Source organism: Salmo salar, chromosome ssa03 (genome assembly GCF_905237065.1).
Source record: "Salmo salar chromosome ssa03, Ssal_v3.1, whole genome shotgun sequence".
Taxonomy (NCBI): domain Eukaryota; kingdom Metazoa; phylum Chordata; class Actinopteri; order Salmoniformes; family Salmonidae; genus Salmo; species Salmo salar.
In genome coordinates, this window is record NC_059444.1 from 22,535,659 (window position 1) to 22,553,573 (window position 17,915).

The 17,915-nt window shown below is 40.5% G+C and overlaps 1 protein-coding gene and 1 pseudogene across 1 annotated transcript in view; both read left to right on the plus strand.

Moving 5' to 3' along the window:
- LOC123741834 (endoribonuclease LACTB2-like) overlaps positions 1-17,915 on the plus strand; it is a 34,281-nt pseudogene that overhangs the window by 12,546 nt on the left and 3,820 nt on the right.
- The window catches only part of LOC106599465 (nuclear receptor coactivator 2), a 65,048-nt gene continuing 60,548 nt past the window's right edge, over positions 13,416-17,915 (plus strand). The window contains exon 1 of the mRNA XM_014190715.2: positions 13,416-13,643. The gene's annotated coding sequence lies outside the window, so the exon portion shown is untranslated. The remainder of the gene's footprint in view (positions 13,644-17,915) is intronic.

The window sequence follows — 17,915 nt, forward strand, 5'->3', positions numbered from 1 at the left end:
GACCTAGATATATAGTTCTAAATGAGGGAGAATGAATCATCATCTCCAGATTAAATTAAAATTATAGGGTCTCGCTGTTGACATCTATGCAATCAGCAAGGATCACACTTTGGAACCCCATAGATATTCAATATTTAAAACTTTCACAAATGTGATAAAAATCTGAATTGCAAATTCAGTTCATCATTTCCCCTTAGCCAACAATAGTCACCTTTCTATTTTAAAAGGTGATGACTCTGAATGTGCTAGTCGGGTGAGAAAAATCCCATCAGAATAGTACGGCATGGACGAATGAAAAGCGGTACGGATTGGGTAACCAGCCATGCAATAACCTGTCCTAGCATAGAATAGATCAGTATTTTCCTATTACTTCAGTTCAATGTTCATATGTCTGATTCTTCACATGTAGAACGTTGCCATGGATCCTTGCCAGGTTCCGTATGGTGCACATTATTTGCCGTAGCTTTCGGGATTTCACAAGGCAGCAATTTATGTCTCAACACCTCAGTCTGTGCTCTTCTTCTATTAACAATTTAGCAATGGATGCCATGGTCGCACTTCAGGATATCCTCTTTCTCTCTCTCTCTCTCTCTCTCTCTCTCTCTCTCACACACACTCACTATTGTTTTTCTCCATGACTGCTTAGATTAATCAGCAGTTTACTGCCGCTGTCTGACAGTTTTCCCCTAGTTGGCTCTGGTCCAGATCAGCCTGAGACACGAGCCTGCCGTGAATCAGCATATTGGCAAATGGAACAGTTGTAATTTAGTCCTGAGGGGATACAAGCTGCTGAGTAACAATCTCTCACTTCCACCCCTTGTTCCAACACTGTTTTGAATTATTCAAACAGACAACAAAAGGACCCAACATGGCAGTTGGTACCTGCACATATGAAAGGAGTGTGAATCTCCTTGACAGCAGGATTTAACAACTGATAACAACAACACAATCGGGTCGAAGAATATGTTTAAAATGAGATGTTGGATCTTCTGCACATGCAACAAGAGAGCCTACATTTAACTTAGAACATGAAGAAGCTGCAGTTTTCAGACAACATGGAGCTATCAGAAAATACAATATTGAATATTACAATGATATAGCACCATGCTCAAAAGCTAAAGTTATCTAACTGGCAGGGGTTGTGTTCAGTAGAAGTAGCTACTGTAGTCAAGCAGTTATAAAAGACTATGGTAATTGAGGAGCAGCATGGAGAAGGAAAGAGATGAGTAGGACATGATGAGGTCTGGAAATTCAACAGCAGTACCCAAACAGCAGCTCTCTCAAGTACAATCAAATGAAGGTTTTATTCAGTGTGGAAAATCAATACACTTGAATATGTTTTTACAAAGGGTCTCGTTGTCTCTTGGTGTAACCGGATTTAATGTATTCCAGCTGACGAAACAAATTAAGCAATATCTAGCTAACCCTCCACTCTAATGAAGAGCCAGGAGCGGTCAGACAGGGGAACATTGAGAATGCTGATGTGGTAGAGTAAGGTAAGGTAGGCTAACTGAGTCTGGCAATGTCCCAAATGGCACTCACATAGTGTGCTACTTTCGACCAGGCTCTGGTCAAACGTAGTGCACCATATAGGGAATAGGGTTCCATTTGGGCTGAAACCTAAGTCTGTCTGCCCACATATCTCATGCAGAGCCTTGTTATACACATCTTATTGATTTTGGCTGGCAATATTGACACGATGCTGTGGCCAAGGTAGGGGGACAGCTCAATAGCATCATGCTCTTTCATTGCTGGTGTAAATTGTCAATCCCGCTGTGTTATATACACTGAGGGTACAAAACATTAGAAACACCTTCCTACTTTGAGTTGCACCCCCTTTTGCCCTCGGAATAGCCTCAATTCATCGGGGCATGGACTCTACAAGGTGTCAAAAGCGTTCCACAGGGATGCTGGCCCACGTTGACTCAAATGCTTCCCACAGTTAGTTGTGTCAAGTTGGCTGGCTGTCCTTTGGGTGGTGGAACATTCTTGATACACCTGGGAAACTCTTGAGCATGAAAAACCCAGCAGCATTGCAGTTCTTGACACAACTCAAACCGGTGCGCCTGGCGCCCACTACAGGATCCTGTTCAAAGGCACTTATTGTCTTGCCCATTCACCCTCTGAATGGGACACATACACAATCCATGTCTCAAGGCTTGAAACTTAACCTGTCTCCTCCCCTTCATCTACGATGATTGAAGTGGATTTAAGTAACATCAATAAGGGATCATAGCTTTCACCTGGATTCATGGAAAAAGCAGGTGTTCCTAATGTTTTGTACACTCAGTGTATATTTTGTATCTCGCATCAGAATGTGTTGATGTCTCTTCTGCCTTTCAGCACTCTCATCAGTCTCCCCATATGACCTCTAGCCACAGAACTTTAAAGAACAGCATATTTTATGACTGAATCCCAAATTGCACCCTTCTCCCTATATAATGCACTACTGAAGGGTGCCATTTGGGATGTATCCGTAGACTACAGTACAAGAAGCTTCACCACAGCAAGAGGAGGGGTAGTATCCTTCATTGGTGGGGACATCATACAGGGTTAGAGCATGGACAAAGGATGCCATGGGACAGAAAATATTGACACATTTCATGCATGGTTGATACACATGCACAGAAAATGATATCACAACTTTGACCGGAACAGTCCTGCACTCATGGCTCATGCATACCTCATTGCTTCTCTCTCTATTTGAAAGGACTCAGGACTGACAGGGTGGAGTGCAATAAATGGTGGCATATTGCTTGAATACAATAATTCTGAATGGTGAAACAGTAAACAGCCAATATTTGGAGTGCAGTCAGAATATTCTAAGAGATACATAGGCAAACGGGAGGCTGTATTTGGATAATAATACTTTGATAACAACATACTCCAAAGTGGGATATTGAAGAGATGATTGGAACTCAGCATCCTCACGACTGTCTGCTTCCATAAAAGATTAATGGGCGTAGATCGCAGCGAAGTGTTGAAGGATGGGGGAGAGATTACACATCAGGCATTTATCCTAAAATGGCTGTTATCTATGATCCATATTTAAAACTCATCCTGCTACACCTGCTTGGTCATACATTATTAACAACCGGTGTCTCGGTCCAATGAGCTGGTTCCTCTGCTTCTCTCTCACTCTGTCTCTCTCTCTGCTTCTCTCTCACTCTGTCTCTCTCTCACTCTGTCTCTCTCTCTGCTTCTCTCTCTCTGCCTCTCTCTCTCTCCATTTAATCCATTGGTAAATTAAGTTTCTAAATGGGAAATGTAATTACACCACATTTTTTTGCATTTTGAATAATAAATTATGATAAGATTAGTGCCATTATATTTCTTCTTTTTATGAATTATGAAGGGTTCTATGATATTTTTTTCTGTGTCATTTTTTGCCCTGGGTTAATGTCTGAATAGCACTATGCCTCTGCAGGGCTATAACAAAGGCAGCGTGATGGATTTGTGTAACAAAATGCTTTAACCAAAGGAGCCTTCAGTAATCCTCAACTTTCTCTCATTTCCCCCTTACCCTCTACTACCCCATTTATTTTTCACAGAAATTCACACAGAAGAATTTATTGTGATTAGGCATGTAAATAAAAATATAATTTCTATATTTATTTTCTCCTTTCTTTCTCTAAGTCAATTACATTTATATTGAATAGGCGGCAGTGGAGAGAGTGAGGTATGGAGGGAAGGAAAGCAGAGTGATTATAATGTGAGATTACAGGCAGATTGGGCAGCCATTTTGTTGTAATTACAGAGGGAGAGAGGAGAAGTAAAGGGCCCTGATGCTCAGATGGCAGTATCCATTTCATTTAGGAACGGTCTCTGTTAGCTCTCAATGCTCCTGTAAATATTATATAGACCAAGCAGCCATTTTTATATCAAAACACAGCATTCAGTGAGATGGATTGTTGGCCCCATTGTACGATTCATGGCTGCATCTTTATCTCAGTTTTATGGGTTCATTTGAATGTATCGATCCTGTTGTGTTGTAATGCATGCAGTATTACTCATGATGCACTAAGGGGGTAATAGAATGAATAAAATCAATCCTCTAATCAATTCCCTTAATAAAAGATCATGCTGTTCTTTATGTTGTGCATGGGCCTACTGACAATAAGGGGGATAATGCAGGGGAACTGCAAAGCCAAAACAAATGGAAATTGTTAAATCCGATAAGAAATGTATCTATTTCCTATTGCATATTGAGACTGTCTATCTAGCAGACACAACTAATCTGACTTTACTCATTCTAAAGAATCCTGGTCAATCCATTTAGAGAGGCTAAACCATAGAAATATAATCATTCTTGTTCTGTGGGCTGGACAAACCCATGGAAATTTTTTAAGATGGGAAAACCTAATGCTCACACACACAATTTATAACCCAACATTTTATAGAAAAATATGTGTTCATCTTTTTTTCCACAGATAAATGCAAATTAGTTGTAATTGTATTGTTTTGTAGCACTTTATATATTCTAAAACATACTGATTAAGACTTATGGAACCAAGTCTAGACTGCACACGTATATTATCTCTGAACAAGATGACAATGGCTCCACCTACTGATCTACCTACCAGCTTGTGCTTTTTTTCCTCACACAATACTTTTATTTTGAAAACGAGGCGATACGTTATACAGGTAGTAATCTTCCACTGGGTGAATGTTTATTTCCAAGTTCTTAAGCAAATTGCTAGCTGAATCTTCCGTGTCTTTGGCCTCGCCTTTTCCTGTTGCACACAGGCCTTTGGATTTACATTGAGATTTATATTCTAACCTGGTTGTTTGCCGTAAATCGCACCATGACTGCCACACTCCCTCGTATCGATCAGTAGTTTTCCAGTTGTGTGAATTCTGGCATGCAACCCTGGTCCAATGACACTACAAGAAACCAATACATATTTAGTGGAAACGAGAAAATGTGATTTTCATTTTGTAAAATATACTACATTTGCTAGCCACGATTGCCCCTCTTAGATAGCATCGGCTCAGCTTTCAAGGTGATATTGTAGCAAAGAGGGTTCCGTTCTTTCTGGTTGGTCTAATGTAGCCCAATAATGGACTAAATGAGCCTACCGTTACACCTTATAGTCCAAGGACCTGACATGTTCTGTTAAGAGGCGAATTGGCCCTGGCAACCCAAACTGACAAATATTCCATCTAAACTAGCCGACTAAACTCAACTCCACCGTGTGCGACTTGTGTGGGCGCACTGGAGCTCCGAAGTCACATAAAATGAAGTTATCAAAAAATACTTATTTTAGCGCACAATTATTTTAGCGCACAATCAGTCGTTTTTGATAACTTCCTTTATTGTGAGGTTCAGTGCTCCCACACTAGTCACCGCTCAACTCCATCTTAAATCGCGGAGTTGGAGTTTAATCGGCTACATCTAAATGAATAGATTCTCAATTGCTGAACAATTCTACAAACATAGCTAAAGCGCTCTACTTTTATATCACCTCTAAATAATTTCACAAATGCAAAATATGCACTTACTGTACGCTGTTTTAACCGTTTTTTACACATTTGAATGCGACTGTATTTTTCAGTGACAACACGTTCTAAAGTTAATTACATTTACACTCTGACTCAGATACCTAATTGGCACAGGTAAGCCTGTCTTCCTCTTTTTTCACTAAACATGCCCTGTAACATGGAAACATGGCAGTGTGGGAATTCTAACCCTTTAAAGGTGTGTAGTAATTTAACCTTTTGTTTTTAGAAAAGTATTTCTCGCTAGATTTCAGTTTCTTATGTTTCCAAAACTGTACTGCAAGCGATGCGTTTTAAAGTCCATAACGAGCGTCAGGGCTCTTAACAAAACGACCCCGACCAGAAGTTACTATCTTCAATAGACGTAGTTAGCGTCTATGAATGGGCTAGGTCAAATGCGGTAAGATTGTAGCCAGCTATTGTTTGTATGGATATTGAAATTGACCAAAAGTGTACTTGTTTTCAGACGAGTTTTGATGGACAGCAGGCTCTCCCGTGTCTCTGAGTACATCAGCAGTCTCAAACAAGCCTTGAGTCAGTTCAACACTACCATCCAGGAGATCATTGTCACCCATTGGCAGCACCACCATACAGGTGGATAGACATCAGCAGGGACATCACTGGAGGTGAGAGTGACACCAGAGGATAGGCTTCTCTGTCATTTGGTCAGCTCCAGTTTGACGGCACTGAAGCTCTACAGAGACTAGGTCAGGTTCAGGACATAACCTATGGCTTGCTGAGACTGAGCCTCTGTGTCAGCAAGCGGAGTGCCCTGGACCAGAGCTAGAGGCCAATGTGCTTTTATTTTCGCATGCAGGTTCGGAGTTCAAAGTCATTAAACTTCCTCGCTGTCCTCCAACTGACGAAAGAATAGTGGAAAGTAAGACGTACACTTACCTGAAGCATGGAGATAGAGGGGGCCACACTGAAGTGAGTTGATTGTCTAGTGTTACTAAGTAATATATTGGCCAAAGCCAGTGTCATGTATGTCTGTCTATCTCTGTTGCTGTATGTATGTGCAGTGTCTCATCCACAGTCTGAGCATGGATGTCTATTGGTCTGTGCATGGTCCTGTTCTCCCCAGGACACACAGAGGTCCTCGTGTTGGAGTAGGAGAAGGCCAACTTCTCAGGAGACTGTATTCTGGGGGAGGGAACTGCCGTGTTTGAAGATCTCTATGACTATGTGAAATCTCTGCAAATCCTGTTGGACTCACAGGCTGACCTAATATACCCAACTCTGAAACACTGAATGGTATAACTGAATGAAAAGTGTTCAAAAAAGGCATGGATATCATCCATTAGAAAAGACACATTACATTACACAAATTCTACTGTCAATCACACCTTCAAATGGCTAGTTCACATTAGCTACAGTGCCTTCAGAAATTATTCACACCCCTTGACTTTTTCTACATTTTGTTGTTACATCCTGAATTTAAAATGCATTACATTGAGATGTGTGTCACTGGCCTATACACAATACCCCATAATGTCAAGGTGGAATTATGTTTGTAGACATTTTTACAAATGTATTACAAATGAAAGCTGAAGTGTCTTGAGTCAATAAGTATTCAACCCCTTTGTTATGGCAAGAAATAAAAATTTGCCTAACAAGTCACATAAGTTGCATGGACTCACTGTGTGCAATAATAGTGTTTAACATGATCTTTGAATAACTACCTCATCTCTGTACCCCACACATACAATTATCTGTAAGGTCCCTTAGTCGAGCAGTGAATTACAAACATATTCAACCACAAAGATCAGGGAGGTTTTCCAATGCCTCGCAAAGAAGGGGATCTATTGAGCATGGTGAAGTTATTAATTATACTTTGGGTGGTGTATCAACACACCCAGTCACGACAAAAGATACAGGCGTCCTTCCTAACTCAGTTGCCGGAACGGAAGGAAAACGCTCAGGGATTTCACAATGATGCAGGTCAATGGTGACTTTAAAACAGTTAATGGCTGTGATAGGAGAAAACTGAGGATGGATCAACAACATTGTAATTACTCCACAATACTAACCCAAATGACAGAGTGAAAAGAAGGAAGCTTGTACAGAATAAAAATATTCAAAAACATGCATCCTGTTTGCAATAAGGCAAAAAAGTAAAACTGCAAAGAAATTGTCAAAGTTAACTTTATGTCCTGAATACAAAGTGTTATGTTTGGGGCAAATCCAACACATCACTGAGTACCACTCTTCATGTTATCAAGCATGGGGGTGGCTGCATCATGTTATGGGTGTGCTTGTCATCGGCAAGGACTAGGGAGTTTTTTTTAGGATAAAAAGAAACTGAATAAAACTAAGCACAGACAAAAGAGGAAAACCAGTCTGCTTTCCAACAGACACTGGAAGACAAATCCCCCTTTCAGCAGGACAATAACCTAAAACACAAGGCCAAATACACACTGGAGTTGCCTACCAAGATGACATTGAATGTTCCTGAGTGGCCTAGTTACAGTTTTGACTTGCACTGAACAAAAATATAAATGGAACATGTAACAATTTCAAAGATTTTACTGAGTAACAGTTCATATAAGGAAATCAGTCAATTGAAATTAATAAATTAGGCCCTAATCTATGGATTTCACATGACTGGGAATACAGATATGCATCCATTGGTCACAGATACCGTTTAAAAAAGGTAGCGGTGGGGATCAGAAAACCAGTCAGTATCTGGTGTGACCACCATTTGCCTCATGCAGCGTGACACATCTTCTTTGCATAGAGTTGATCAGGCTGTTGATTGTGGCCTGTGGAATGTTGTCCCACTCCTCTTCAATGGCTGTGCAAAGTTGCTGGACTTTGGCGGGAACTGGAACATGCTGTCGTACACGTTGATCCAGAGCATCCCAAACTTGCTCAATGGGTGACATATCTGGTGAGTATGCAGGCCATTGAAGAACTGGGCCTCTTTCAGCTTCCAGGAATTGAGTAAAGATCCTTGCGACATGGGGCTGTGCATTATGCTGAAACATGAGGTGATGGTGGCGGATGAATGGCATCAATAAAATGCAATTGTGTTTGTTGTCCCTAGCTTATGCCTACCCATACATAATCCCACCGCCACCATGGGGCACAATGTTGACATCAACAAACCGCTCGCCCAATTGAGGCCATACACGCTGTCTGCCATCTGCCCGGTACTGTTGAAACTGGGATTCATCCGTGAAGGGCACACTTCTCCAGTGTGCTAGTGGCCATCAAAGTTAAGCATTTTCCCACTGAAGTTGGTTATGACACCAAACTGCGGTCAGGTCAAGACCCTGGTGAGGACGACGAGCACACAGATGAGCTTCCCTGAGACAGTTTCTGACAGTTTGTGCAGAAATTCTTCAGTTGTGCAAGCCCATCAACTATCCGGGTGTCTGGTCTCAGACCATCCCGTAGGTGAAGAAGCCAGATGTGGAGGTCCTGGGCTGGCGTGGTTACACGTTGTCTGTGGTTGTGAGGCCGGCTGGACGTACTGCCAAATTCTCTAAAACGACGTTGGAGGCGGGTTAGGTAGAGAAATGAACTTTAAATTCTCTGGTAACAGCTCTGATGACATTCCTGCAGTCAGCAAGCCAATTGCACACTACCTCAAAACTTGAGACATCTATGGCATTGTGTTGTGTGACAAAGCTGCACATTTTAGAGTGGCCTTTTATTGTCCCCAGCATAAGGTGCACCTGTAAAAAGATATTGCTGTTTAATCAGCTTTTTGATATTCCACATCGGACAAGTGGATGGTTTATCTTGGCCAAGGATAAATGCTCACTAACAGGGATGCAAACAAAATTGTGCACAAAATTTGAGAGAAATACGCTTTTTGTGCATATGGAACATTTCTGGGATCTTTTATTTCAGCTCATGAAACAAGGGACCAACAATTTACATGTTGCATTTATATTTTTGTTCAGTGTAAATTAGCTTGAAAGTCAATAGACTTGAAAATGGCTGTCTAGCAATGATCAACAACCAACTTGACAGAGCTTGAAGAATTTGAAAAATAATGTACAAATATTTAACAATCCAGTTGTGCAAAGCTCAGAGACTTATCCAGATAGACTCACAGCTGCAATAACTGCCAAAGGTGATTCTAACATGTATTGACTCAGGGGTGTGAATAAATCAAATTCAAATCAAATGTATTTATATAGCCCTTCTTACATCAGCTGATATCTCAAAGTGCTGTACAGAAACCCAGCCTAAAACCCCAAATAGCAAGCAATGCAGGTGTAGAAGCACGGTGGCTAGGAAAAACTCCTTAGAAAGGCCAAAACCTAGGAAAAAACCTAGAGAGGAACCAGGCTATGAGGGGTGGAGCAACAGCACGGCCAGGTGGACTGGGGACAGCAAGGAGTCATCATGCCAGGTAGTCCTGAGGCATGGTCCTAGGGCTCAGGTCCTCCGAGAGAGAGAAAGAAAGAAAGAAAGCGAGGAAAGAGAGAATTAGAGAGAGCATACTTAAATTCACACAGGACACCGGATAAGACAGGAGAAATACTCCAGATATAACAGACTGACCCTAGCCCCCCGACACATAAACTACTGCAGCATAAATACTAGAGGCTGAGACAGGAGGGGTCAGGAGACACTGTGGCCCCATCCGAAGAAACCCCCGGACAGGGCCAAACAGGTAGGATATAACCCCACCCACTTTGCCAAAGCACAGCCCCCACACCACTGGAGGGATATCTCCAACCACCAACATACCATCCCGAGACAAGGTCGAGTATAGCCCACAAAGATCTCCGTCACGGCACAACCCAAGGGGGGGCGCCAACCCAGACAGGAAGACCACGTCAGTGACTCAACCCCCTCCCAGGGACGGCATGGAAGAACACCAGTAAGCCAGTGACTCAGCCCCTGTAATAGGGGTAGAGGCAGAGAATCCCAAATGATACATTTCAGTGTTTCCATTTCAATACATTATTGTCTAAAAACATGTTTTCGCTTTCTGATTATGGGGTATTGTGTGTAAACGGGTGAGAAAAAAAAATATTTAATCCATTTTGAATCAGGCTGTAACACAACAAAATGTGGAATAAGTCAAGGGGTATGAATGCTTTCTGAAGGCACTTTATGTATAGAAATCAACACAAAAACTTATTCTACAAGAGTCATTCATTTCTTCCTTATCTAATATCTGCAGGGCATAGCCCTGTGGTCCAAGATGCAGCTTCTAAGATCCAGCATTACATCAGCCATAGAAACCTCAGAGAGCAACAGTTCCTCACTGTCCTCCAGGCAGCCGTAAGGGAACACATTGACTTCTATGGAACTGGTCAAAGTCGTCTACAAGGTGTGGGAATTGTAACTTAAAGTTATGATCCTCTGTTGGTAACCGTAAGATTGATATACAGTATGTGTAGATGCTGAACCAAGAAGGTTAAGTCATTCAAAACATACGAACACTGCTTTGCCTATTGAAAGGAACATTTACAAATCTGTGGAATCTTGTGCTATACTCTACTTTGTATCTCACTTTGTAACATTTACTTCTCTGCAAAAGGAGACACTTGAACGTCTGCATAAAGCAACAAAGGTGTACCTTGTGCATCACCTTAAGAAATTTGAGAAGGATGGGAAGATAACTGTTGGTTTGTCTTCATTTCCGTCAATTAAATTGTCATCTTATGTTACACTATTTGATTAATGTACCGTAATACTATGTTCTAGATGTTTATAATTTTGTCTCCAATTTTCATTCAGCCAGTGATGAATCTTCTCACACAAGTAAATGGAAGAGTAGTTTGTGATCCACACTTTCATTTGACAAAGGACACTTGAGATCTTGGATTTCCCTGTGCAACGCACAAATGAGCTTGGTTTGGTGTGATGTGAAGAGTATTTTGCAAGAATATGAAGTTATTCTTCATATCAATTAAATGATTGTGTCTGTACTGTCTGAATACAGCCAAAGGAGAAAGTTGAAATGTGAAAGAAGAGTATAGCTGGCCCGGCACATCAATTTAGGGCGCTACCAATGTACTGGTGGCCACCTTTCATCCATTTTTAACATGCCGACTTTGGACATTTGAGGACATCATTTAAACTTCGGTATGTGCCAAGGGACAGCTGAACTCAAGATAATATAAATTGAAACCCTGTGCAAAGAGTTAATTTCAACCAAGATCACACTGATTTTCCAATTGAAACACCAAGATCAAACTATATGAATCCATAATGTAAAATGTACAGATGCCTAATAAATTATAGTTTTTCAATATAGAACAAAACGCTAATGAACGTTCTAATTTCATCATTCATTGCCTTTGCTGATTGTGCAATTTAAACCTTGTATGGGGGCCAATGATCAACGCAAATGCATGTGCTAACGTCACACTGAGAAATACTCACTAGGTGGCAGTGTATATCAAAGAAAGAATAAACGAACTGGAAAATGAGAAAGAGGAGTAGAATCAGAAACGGAAGTGGAAGCAAGAGACAACCCACTCAATGTTTTTTTCTGGTTCAAAGTCAATTAACTAAGTAGACCAGAACTAGCTGCTATTGCATTGGTGCCTATGGGAGACCCTCCCCGTTAAATAGACCGGAACTGACCTTGGTAGAATGTCAGCCTATAATGGTATAGATTTTGCATTTAGCCCATAAGCAGGGAACCACTCAACAAGCAACAACATTAGGATATTACCAATTGCCTTCCATGGGTGGCTTTTGAATGTACTACTGAATTGTGATTTTGAAACTGTAATAGGCAACCAAAGCAATGATTGGCTGCCCTTTATTCCACCCTATGAAATGTATGGAACTAGATCCCCCAAATTCCTCAAACTAGATAAATATTATATTTACAGAATAGAGAATTAAAATGTGTAAAATACTGCTAAAAAGTTTGAAACGAGTATAACATAAGGCAGAGAAACATCTACATGAGTCCCTCTTTCAAAATGTGCAAACCCTTTACCTTGCCCAAACAATCTCCATTTAATTGAAGCACATTATTTAACAACAATTTATTTTATCAACAGCAGGTTTGGCCAATTAGTAAGTGGCTGTGGCCACTATAAAGGCAGAAACGGGGGAAAGTAAGTAGCCTAATTGGTTCTATGGATATTTGAGGATGCAACATTGTATCTGTCCCCTTATAGTGTCTTTGAGAGCATGGGCAGCACCATTAAATCCATCTCCATTTTGAAGTAGTACATTTTTGTCTTCTACTACTTCTATGAGTTTGTAAACAAACTGAAAGGGTACATAATACCACCTGGATTGTGTTGTTTGAACAGGTATAAAACCAAGGTTGTCGATTTACTGCCACCTGCATTTATGGAATGTTTGCTCGGGAATATAATTAATTGGCTGATCCCTCCTGATGATGTGGATGGAATTGTGATCGTTCCTTAACTCATGGGAAGTCCCACCCAGTTGACTAGTTTAAAATTATGAAAGTCCTCAATGGCACTGCCCATGTTAACTGGCTTTTGGGCACTAGAGTCCTCTATCTAGCTCTATGGTATGGACAGAGATGATTTATGAGCAGTTCGAACATCTCTGCCTGAGACATTTTTAACATGCCATAGAGACAAAATTCATAATGTGAAGAGAGGCACTATTTTACTGTGTTTGTGTGGAGGCATGACTCCTACTTATATTAATGTGTGGTAGCTTGGGCTGCATGGCAAATACAAAGCCTAACATCACATACAAACCTGAAGAGTAAGCACACCTTTTTACTTATTAATTTGGGCCTAAAATAACGGGGTGTTTGTTGGTAGCCTACATTTGAAAGACTCCAAAATGTAATGTTTCATTATTTAAATTCAACCTTAAAGGACGATATGACTAAAACACTTCTGAGTAAGCACAGCAGGGTCAACCTATTCGAGTTTTTAAAAAAATACATTGTTAACAAACTTTAATCGGCCGCATTGATACCATGAGTATGTCTGCCTTTAAGCTGTTATGGCTGGCTGCAGTGTCATTATTCTGGCCTTCTGTTCTGTGAGCAGCCAAGTCTATTGTGGTAATGAGGGCTGGTGCGCTGCGCGTGTGGGGGAGGACTACGGGCATGATAAACAAGCACCCAGTCATCGCAGAGGAACATGGCGGCAGTGCTGTTACATTGCCGATTCACGAATGCGAAGGTCCTGACATAGCAGTTCACATTTATGGGACTTCAAGTTACGGTAAGTTATGGAGAGTAACTTACAATATATGCATTTTGTAGTGAAGTATGTTTTTGTGCAGATAGTTAATGTCTATGCTATAATCCATAATGCCAGTTTAGGTTTACCATTGGGAAGCTGCGTTGTTGCTTGTTATCTGAAGCGAGATATTTCTTTAGATGGTTCGAAGATTACTTCCACACTAGTTTTGTTTTGAAGCGTTGCTGAAGTTTAACTTTGTTTAGGCTACTAAGCAATGTAAATCACATTTGTTTTGGCTTGTGAGTCTATAGGCTACTACTGTGTTTGAGTTTCAGAGAGAAGTTGAAGGAGATTTCAATTTGCAAATTCATTTGAAGATTGAACAACGACGTCGATAGCGGATATAGTGGTAAACATTGCACGTAGTTCGAGGTTTTTTGCATAATGCAAAATAGCTTATTGAAACCAAAAGAACAGATGTGGTTGAAGAAACCAAACGTCACTGGCGTATGATTTCAAGTAGGAAATCCTCAGCAAGCACGGCACCACATTTTCGATTGGTAATCCGTCCTATCAACTATTTAACACTGTTAGAAACGTTTGCGATCTGAGAAGTGCAACATTATATATCAATCACACTGACACATTCAAGGGAATGATATCATTTTGACTTCAACTGTTCATCAACCTTTAAGTGACGTCATATGGCTAACGTGACGCAAGTCTTCCCACAGGAGTTATCTATAACTGTTAAAAAAATAAAAATAAAAAGTTCCAAAACACAAATATATTTCGCAATTCGTTCCTACAACCTAAGTGTTGGTTTATCAGTGACTATCACCTAAACGGTTAAAACAAATCTCAATCATAGTATTTTATTGCTTGCCTTGTAGTGAGACTCTCTGTGTTACTGTGTGATAATGAGTCATGATGAATCATCAGCTTTAAATTGCTAGTAAAGAATCTTAGGAGAATGGAATGGCTCCACAATCGAATACAGTTCACATTGAGCAGGGCCAGTGGGCCACCAATAAATTGGCCTGCAGAAGGTTGACCATATGGCAGGTGCATGGTGTTATCCATAGTGAGAGATTACCTAATAAATCAAACTGCTATTAGAGTAGAAATATAAAGATTGGACAAAAGGCTTGATCTATTGGTAGAGAATCTCTTCATATTGGACTAGTGGCCCTTTAACGACTTTATTCTCTGCTGCTGTATTACACACCAGTGAACTTTGAAAGGTATTGCATCACACAGCCACTTTCCTTGTTCTGTCATTGTCCATCTTTTCATTATTAAATGCACCAATCTTACATGAAAAACTGAACTTTGTTGACAGAGATGGGCAACTTTATATTTGTTTAGTAGTGGAACATGTAGTATTTTCGATCTTATTTTGCTTATCGTTTTAGAGCATTTTAGCCTGTTCTTTTGCCATTATTTAGTAAGCTATGCAGAAGACTTGGCATGTGCTTCAAACATACAGTGAGTGATTTTTGAAGGGATGCCGTTTCATTGCATTGCTCGATGACTATAATTAACATTTAAAGTGGAACTGACAGTGTTTTAGCATTTTACATTTTAGGCATTTAAAATACAGTTATCCAGAGAAACATATTGGAGCAATTAGGGTTAAGTGCCTAGCTCAAGGGTACACTGGCAGATTTTTCACCCAGTTGGCTCATGGATTCAAACCAGAAACCTTTCGGTTACTGGCCCAACGCTCTTGGCATGAAATCTTATTCAAATCTGTTCATATTCACCCCCCAGGAAGAATATGATGCCTTTTTTGGGGAATGACTTTTGTGAAAAATTCTCAAGCAATATAGAGTGGGAAAGCGGCCGTGCATTTGGACAATTTAATAGACAATTCAGTAAATAACGCCTAATAAAAACGTGGCAGTCTTGTCAAGGACTGGACTCTACACAGACCGGTTTGCCATAGCCAATCGGAGCTACAGTAAGCCTATATGCAAATAAGCAATTTTCCACATGGGCCTGCCATCATTCACTTTGAACTTTGGACTGTGTTTACAGGCAGTAGCAACAGCGACATTTTAGATCATTAGAAAAGCATTTGCCAAAAGCCACAAAATACCAGAATGAAATGAGGTAAAATCTAATGAGGGAACAGTAGATAAACCCTCTCAAACTTTCAGCTTGTAGTTGGCAGTCAAAATTGAACTGATAAACGATGGGGAATAGTAGGCTGCTCGTCCTTCTGCAGCTTGCCTGCCAGTGCATGCTTGTCCCAACCCACGTTTTGACAACTGAATGGGAACTTGCCTGCCTGCCCGCCCATTTTGATCGATACCAAATATATTTGATTGACAACTAAGAAATGATTGTTCAAGTTCAGCATAGCTAGCTAGCAAAGGGATTCACATTTCTTGCTAGCTAACCAAATGACACCTGCATCTCTAGCTGTAGACACTGAAAAAACAATATGGAGGGGAAATTATATGACATCCTCCAAACAGCTAGTTAGTTAGCTAGTTAACGTTAGGCGCCATGTTTTTAGTTCGCTAAATAAATAACTACATAAATAGACAAGCTACCCTATTACCCACGTTATGAAGGACTTGTGATCATTGCCCTTGCTAGTTTGATTGTATTGACAATATTGAGTAATTGAAACTGAAACAGTGCATCCTGAATGGCAGGAGGCAGCAAACATTGTACCAGACCAGCTGTGACTTACAACCTGATATTTGTTGGACTACCAAGAAAGTTCATTCACCAATACCTATCTTAATCATGCATTGATTCTATTCTGACAACAATGCCTTACTCTCCATCATGGTATTTTGAGTCAAATAGAATCTATTTTTAAAACATAAAGTTGGTTTTCTAGCATAAACTGGGAATTTTACGTTTTTCACTAATATTATGATTGTCTGTTTGTTTCATATCTGCAAAACATGAATTTGACAGATTTCCCAAAGGGTGGTCCTTAGTGGCTTGAAATCTGCCAGCTATGTGAGTGACAGAATAATGCCTGGACCAATGGCAGAGGAGTGGGAGGGTGCTTGGGACTTGACTGGGCAGTTTTTCTCTAGCAGGTTTCTGCAGGCTAAACAGGAATTTAGGGCTTGCAAAGTTCTCGTGTAAACGACTAAAATAAAATTACCGTCATAACCGTTTTTATAATTTTTTTTTTTTTTTTTGTGGAATGAACAGCTGACTGAAGACAGGCCAGGCATTCTTGCAGTTTACTCTATTTTCTGTGGTAACATGAACTCTTTACAGCTGTGATGAAACTGTGTTGATCCTTGCTGAAACAAGCTAGGTGTTTTAGGAAAGGAGTCTGGTTGCCTAGGCTATGCCCCCTTTACTTCAGCAGCAGAACATGCAGTCAGTCAGGAGAGGAGAAAATGTGTGCCTTTTACATTTTTTTTATGAAAACAAAATACTATTCAAACGATTATAACAGTGACTGCGATCATTTGGCTGACCAATGACCATTATTGAAAATTCCATGATGTCACAGCCCTGCCTGAACTTAAATCCCATCTGCTGAAATCACAGCAACCTCAGTTATTCCCTTTGCACTGAGTTTATTTACTCATTTCAAAGTAATCAGAACTCTGATATTTGAAGCGCTGCATCAGTAAATTGAGTGCTCTAACCTACATCTCACCTTGTGCTTTTCTCCACTGGCCATTGAAATTCCAGGGTAATCTTCTGCTTCTCTCAGTAATTGTATATCCGTTCTTATGTGACCTAGTTATGAGAGGCTGTGTACTACTACAGTATGATTATTAATTTATCCAGAGCCCTTGAATGTTCATTCCATTCTGCATTCATGTTACTATTGGAATTCTCTCTTTTGGACATACATTTTCTCTTTTACTTTAGCGTGCCCACTTCCTGTCAGTTGTTCAGTTGATCTATTCATATGGATTCATTTCATTACCATTTTTTATTTTTGTGTACAATGCAGACCAGGTTATGATACAACATCATTGTTTGTTTATATGTTGTCCACCATACTGTGGGACAGAATGGCTCTGTAGGGTGACTACAATTCTAAATGACTGGACCTAGCTTGGTACTGGAGAATTAGTCACATGACAGTTTTCTTCCAAAAGCATGCAGGCCAGTGCTGCTTACAAGGGCACATCCCAGGAGAGAGTGTGTGCATATGGAGCTGCCACCCCCCTGGCAGTCATCTCCTCGAATACCTCAATGACGGTTCATGCATGGACTGTCACCTTACAGTAAGCGGTCCATTCCTTTCTAGCATTCAGCAATGCAGAAAAATGGCAATTGCTGTCATGAAATGGTGGATGTAACATACTGGACTGA